This window comes from Monodon monoceros, unplaced genomic scaffold, assembly GCF_005190385.1.
Source record: "Monodon monoceros isolate NGI ecotype Baffin Bay Population unplaced genomic scaffold, NGI_Narwhal_1 Super_Scaffold_16, whole genome shotgun sequence".
NCBI classification, from domain to species: Eukaryota; Metazoa; Chordata; class Mammalia; order Artiodactyla; family Monodontidae; genus Monodon; species Monodon monoceros.
Window position 1 is genome coordinate 67,815,583 of NW_021703772.1, and position 7,344 is coordinate 67,822,926.

At 37.4% G+C, this 7,344-nt stretch overlaps 1 pseudogene; it reads left to right on the plus strand.

Moving 5' to 3' along the window:
* The first annotated feature begins 5,419 nt into the window (after positions 1-5,419).
* On the plus strand, positions 5,420-5,842 carry LOC114897182 (annotated as a pseudogene).
* The last annotated feature ends 1,502 nt before the right edge of the window (positions 5,843-7,344 follow it).

Sequence of the window (7,344 nt, forward strand, 5' to 3'; positions counted from 1 at the left end):
TTAACCCCCACCTCACACTATAATTCAAAACTGATTCAAGATAAACCATAAATCTAAATGTGGAAGATAAAGCAATGAAACTTCTAGAACAATCAGAGGGAAGTATCTTCATATTCTTGGAATAAGCAAGAATTTCTTAACAAGACCCAAAAGCCCTAACAATAAAGAAAAATGTTATAAATTGGGCCACATTAAGAATTTGTGTTCATTAAGAGACTGTTAAGAGGATGGGAAATATAAGCCATGGATTGAGAAAAGATATCAATAGAAAAACATACCTTACAAAAGACTCATGTCCAAAATATACAAAAAACACCTAAAAATCAGTGAAAAGATGGAAAGAGCCATGGAAAAATGAGCAAAAAGTGAATAGGTACAACACAATAGAACAATATGGTCAATATGAGAAATGCAATCACAATGAGATACCACTACTTACGTACCAGAATATCTAAAATTCTTGTTGCTGGGGATGTAAAGCAATAGGAACTCTCATACACTGCTATTCTCATGGTCTTTGGAAAAGTGACAGAACCCATTAACACTGAACATATGTATATCCTATGACTCAACAATTCCAGTCCTAGATATATATAACCTCCCAAATATATGCATATGCAACCCGATGATGTTCATAGGGGCACTATTTGTAAATTCCAAAAAGTATAGGCTAGGCATTGGGTATATTAACACAACCTATAGCAATAAGCAAGTTTGGACTATTGCTACATACAACAAAAAAACTGAATTCCACAACCTAATATAAAAATAATGTCAGACACACACTAATCTTTTATGGTGTGTGTCTATTCACATATCAGAATAGTGACTGAATTTGGAGAGGATAGTACTCTGGGAGTATGTGGGGGGGTGCTTCTGTTATGCAAGTGATTTTCTATTTCATGATCTGGGTGATGGATACACAGTCATGTTCACCTTATGAGAATTCATTAAGCCATACCATTAGTATCTGTGTACATTTCTGTAAGTCTATTCCTTTACAAAGTTGATCCATAAAGTACAGAACTCTCTCAGCACCCTTAGGTCCCTGACCCTCTGTCCTTTGATCTACTGCCATACCTTCTGTGCAGATGGCCATCAATAAAGTAAGTCACTGGTCCAATGTGTGTGCTTGTTCCAGGTCTCTGAGTACTTCTGGAGATAATATTACAATCCTTGCTCTCCAAGTCATCTTGGCCTCAGCTGGATTCTCAAGAATGCTCACAAAATCCTGTCCTCTCTCCAAACTGGCTCTCTCTCTCTTTTTTTTTTTAATTTCAAATTATCACTACCTTAACGAATTCACCACTCTACCTCTGTCTTCTTTGCTCATCAGCTGACATTGCTTCCTCTGCTTTCATAAAACAGAAGCACCATAGAGACCTCTGCACAACACACTCAAAACCAGGAAATTAAGCACAGAAATTGCACCTCTGATAGCAGGAGATACCAGGCTGAGGAGAGCAAACAACCAGTGCATAACTCAAATTCCTCACTTATCAGGTAGTGTATGAGTCTTTCTTTGACTGTATGTGAGCAGCAAGATTCAGCGGGGATCCCACGATAATTTAAAGGACTTGGACAAACAGTCAGAAATAAACAACCTCTCCCTTTCCTCTTCTGCTCTCCCAGTCAAAAAACTTATTTACTTTCCTGCTAATCTTCTTCTTTCCCCCCCTAAAATCTTTTCTCCTTTGTAAGACAAATGCTCTACCTCTGCTTTAGACTCAAGATCCCTCTCAGGATCCAGGATTATCCTCTGCTAATGATTCCCTCTTTGCCTTTTATCTTCAATCTATCTCTTGTACAATGTAAACGGCAAGCATGTTTATTCCACTCTCAAAAGGAAAAACTCTGCCTTTCTCTCAATAAAACCCTAGCTTTTATCACATGCCTGAGCTCCAAATCTTTTCATCCAATACCTACTAGATATGCTCAACTTGCATGTTATACAGGCACCTCAAACAGATCCATTAAGAATCCCTACAACATCTATGTTTACCTGCTCCATATAACGATATTCCCATTCTTCTGTGCAAGCTGGAAGATTGGAAGTCATCTGTGACTCTCTGCCCTATGCAACCAAAGTCATCAGGTCATGTCAATTCTACCTCCTAAAATCTCTTTCAAATACACCTGGTAAAGTTCATCTGCTAGTGATTTAATTTGGGTCTTGTTACCTTTAGAAACAATTCAATTGGGTTTAAAACAAATCTAGCTATACTCTGTTTATAATATGCAAAATGACTCACAAAGTTTGAAAGTAAAAAAAGAGCACAAATATATAACAGTCTGTAGTGTATTATACTTTTTTTTTTTTTTTTTTTTTTTTTGCGGTACGCAGGACTCCCACTGCTGTGGCCTCTCCCGTTGCGGAGCACAGGCTCCGGACGCACAGATTCAGCGGCCGTGGCTCACGGGCCCAGCCGCTCCATGGCATGTGGGATCTTCCCAGACCGGGGCACGAACCCGTGTCCCCTGCATCGGCAGGTGGACTCTCAGCCACTGCGCCACCAGGGAAGCCCTGTACTATACTTTTAATATGGTACATTTAATTGACATTGATCAACTGAAAAATATTACCTTCTATCCAAGGGCTCATAGAATGGTTATAAAAATGGATGAAATGTTAGTTCACAGGTTAAAAGAAAAATCCTCCATCATTTTCAAAAATATAAAATTACATAAGTCCCTTTGCACACATACAATAAAAAACAAAATAAGGCAAAATAAATTTTAAGTAACATTAACAAAAAATGTCTCATTATATAAATCTTCAGTCAGTGTCAATTAAAACTCTTTACTAGAGAATACTTTAAAATAATTAAAAGAAGAACACTACAAATCAAAACACAAGACAATGTAAAAGCAGTTAGAAGCAAATCTTAACATCAACTATTTTCAGTGTTAAATGAGGAAGAAAAAAGAAAATTAATGAATTGGGCATTCAACTAAATAATAAACATAACATAAACCTGAAACAAACCTAAATAAAGCAATAATTAACACAAATAAAAGCAGAATTTTTTTAAAGGCAGAACATCAGAACAATTGGGGAAAAGAAATAAACTAACAAAAGTAGCAATAGCTTTCCTGTTTAACATAAATAACTATGTAAAATATAATGATGAGAAGACATCCCATTAATAATAGCGTCCATAGACTCTAAATTATTAGGATAAACCTCACACAAATACAGAATATTCATGTTAAAAACAAACACTTGAGGGACATGGAAGGAGATATGAATCAAAGTTGTGGTATATTATGTTCTTGAAAGAAAAGTTTAGTATTATAATGATGTCAGTTATCTCTGTATTAGTTTTCTATTGCTGCTGTAATAGATTACCACAAAGTTTGTGGCTAAAAGCAACATAAGCGGATTCTCTCACAGTTCTGAAGATCAGAAGTCCAAAGTGGGTCTTATTAGGTTAAAATCAAGGGCTGCTTTCCTTCTGAAGGCTCTAGAGGAGAATCCGTTTCCTTGCTTTATTCATCTTCTAGAGACCACCTGCTTGCCTTGACTTGTGACACCATCAAATCTTTCTTTTCGGGCTTCCCTGGTGGCGCAGTGGTTGAGAGTCCGCCTGCCGATGCAGGGGACACGGGTTCGTGCCCCGGTCCGGGAAGATCCCACATGCCGCGGAGCGGCTAGGCCCGTGAGCCACGGCCGCTGAGACTGCGCGTCCGGAGCCTGTGCTCCGCAACGGGAGAGGCCACAACAGTGAGAGGCCCAAGTACCGAAAAAAGAAAAAAAAATCTTTCTTCTCTCTGTCTTCTGCTTCCATCATCTCTTTCTCTGCCTCTAACTCTCCTGCTTCCTCTTTCCCTTAAAAGGACCTTGTTATTATATTGGGCCCAATTTGGATATACTGATTTAGCTATTCTATACAACTCAACACTCTTTTAACTTGATAGAGTGATTCTAAAGTATAACTGAAAATTCAGATAAAACTAACTTTGAAATTTTATAAGAATAATAAAAGGAGAGGACTTTCATTCCCAGATATGGTGCCCATATGGCACCATAATAATTAAGGCAATGTAGTAGTAGAAGAAGAATAGATGTATCTTGAAAGATAATTTTTTAAAAAATATATATATATATATGTAACTAGTACTATAATATATAATAAGAAGTGACATTGAAGATCTGAAGGGAAAGAGCTGATTATTCAGCAGATTACACTGGGAGAACAGGTTAATTATTTGGAAAAAAATGTTGGGACTAAAGTTAGATCTGTACTTCCCACCACACATCAAAATAAATTCAGGATGGATAATAGCCTTAAACAACAACAAAAAAATTAAACCATTAGGTTTGAAAGTAAAATATAAATGAATAGTTACCTTTTTCCTTTATTTCTTCCCCTTTTTAAATGGGGAAGAAATAAAGGAAAAAAATCAATAGCTTTGACTACATAAACACATAGACACACAAACTTGCAAACATCAAAAAATGGCATAAACAGAAGTAAAAGAAACATAAAAATAATGGGAAAATATTTTTTTCAATCATAAGACAAACATTTCAGACAGATAAAGAAAGAAAAAGCAAAAATCCCATCAGAAAAATAGGCAAAGAAATTGTTATTACTTTGTTAACACTTGTTAAGTGGAGCACAGGGTGCCATCTGGTGAGTCACAATTTAACAAGAGACCAGGACAGAAACTGAGTTACAAAAGTTTATTACTCCCAGTTCTTGGAGGAACCACCTTGAGGGGCCACATGGGGAAGTGAAGGTAGGATGCAGCCAGAGAGAGAGACACACACAATTTGGGGTACACACTTTTATTAGGGTCCATGGGTGGAGTGCTTTGTGGTTCCTGGGCTAAGACCAGATTGGTCAATTCAAACAAAAAGAGTGAGTTTTGATAAGCCCCATGGTGGTCTTATCTAAAGGGCACACAAAGGGAAGGCCCTGGGAGGAAGGGGAGACTGTTGATCACAAGGGCTGTTGGGAAAGTCATATCAGTGACTTACATTTGCTTGTGACTCTGCAGTCAGCTATCTAGGGCACATGCTTGCATGAGGGACTAGTGTCAATTTCAGGTCCCTGCAGGCTGCTTGGCCAAACAAAATGGATGGCAAGGCAGCAACACCAAGGAGTAGCTTAGCTAAATTCTCAGCAGAAATATTAACTGGCAAAATGAAGGTGCAAATGATCAACAAATGCATTTTGAAAATAAACTATTCTGCTAATTAAAGAAATGCATATTAAAAATACCTATACAGTGCCATATTCCCCTACCAAATAAACAAAGGTTGTTTTTTTTTTTTCTTATGGTATTATTCATTGTTTCCACTGAGGAGGAGGAAATAAACACTCATATGCCAATCTAGTATAGATGTAAACTGGTACAAGGTTTCTGGAAGATATTAAAAATTACATCTTTCTGTCCCTTTCTGGCGTTCAAGATGTCAAACCGAGGATGTGGTGGGTCCTCTGGTGCCAAATTCCAGATTTCCTTGGGTCTTCCAGTTGGAGCCATGATCAACTGTGCTGACAACACAGGAGCCAAAAATCTATATATCATCTCTGTGAAGGGGATCAAGGGACAACTGAATAGATTTCCTGCTGCTGGTGTGGGTGACACGGTGATGGCCACAGTCAAGAACAGCAAACCAGAGCTCAGAAAGAAGGTACATCCAGCAGTGGTAATTTGACAACGAAAGTCATACTGGAGAAAAGATGGTGTGTTTCTTTATTTTGAAGATAACGCAGGGGCCATAGTAAACAATGAAGGTGAGATGAAAGGTTCTGCCATCACAGGACCAGTTGCAAAGGAATGTGCAGACTTGTGGCCCAGGATTGCATCCAATGCTGGCAGCATTGCATGATTCTTTGGTGTATTTGTAAAAGAAAAAAATGCTAATAAAAATTATTTGCTCCATGTCACTCTTCTTGACACCACCTAACCCTTACCCCCTCTGTAAAATAAAACTACCCAGTGCAGAAAAACAATATATACATTTTTAACTCTCTAACGTGAACAGAAATACTTTTAAAGAAGAGTGTTGGGTTTCCCTGGTGGGGCAGTGGTTGAGAGTCCGCCTGCCAATGCAGGGGACACGGGTTCGTGCCCCAGTCCAGGAAGATCCCACATGCCGCGGAGCGGCTGGACCCGTGAGCCATGGCTGCTGAGCCTGCGCGTCCGGAGCCTGTGCTCCGCAATGGGAGAGGCCGCAACAGTGAGAGGCCCGCGTACCGCAAAAAAAAAAAAAAAAAAAAAAAAAAAAAGAAGAGTGTTATTTATAACTGCAAAAACGAAATAATGGAACAACCAAAACTTCCATCAATAATGGATTGGCTAAATAATGTTATGTTCACAGGAGTAAATATATGTGGTAATTAAAAATCACATTTTATAAGTATATATTTAAAGACATGGAAAACTGTTCATTGAATATTAGGTGAAAAAGTATGTATATAACTTCCCAAATAATTTTTTAAAGTATATAAATACATTATATTTAAGATAAGGCTAAACAAGAAAACATTAAGAGTGTTTTTCTCTAGATATTAAAGTTTTAGATTTTAATATTTTTAGTTTTTTTCTTTGTGACTTTCCCTATTTTCATTGTTAGGTTATACAATGAGTGTTAATTGTTTTTGTAATCACATCAAAACCAGTAGACTTTGTTTTCAAAACCATCTTAATAATAGGGCAAAAAGAATATAGAACAATTAGATTACCCCCAATCAAGTGTTAAATTTTTTAAACTAATTTTTCTGGCTTTTTCCCCTCTATCTGAAGTGATTCTACCTTAATGTTTAAATTGTTTAGATGCCTCTGGACCCATAATATCTTGAGAAGATCCACCTGGTGTAACCAACACAGATGCAATTTCATGCTTCCTATCAATGAAATTATTTTTTGATATATCTTAGGCAGGATTTGAGGTAAATGTCCCCAGCAAGAATGATAGCTTCAAGAATTTGAGACATTTTCCTATTTCATAACCCTTAGATATTATCACTGGACCCTGGAACAGTGCCATAACCATAATTGTTGTGGATGATAATATAGGCTCAGCTCAGCTGAGCTCCAAGAAGAAATTCTTTAAAATAGACAATAAATGAGAAGGAAAAGTCAGAAAGAGGATAGGGTCCCAGTTGAGTTAATAGTGTCTAAACTTGTACTTAAGCCTTAGTCTGGCTTCTGATACTATATCAGACATAATTCCTCCTTGTGTTGTGCCTACATGGCTTCCCACGATTGCCCTGATTTTCCATAATTTCTTCCCCTATGTTTGCAATTTCACACTGATTTACTTTTCAACTATTTTCCCTTTTGAAATCTTTTCTATGCCCACTTACAGTTTCAGTTATCTAAAGATGA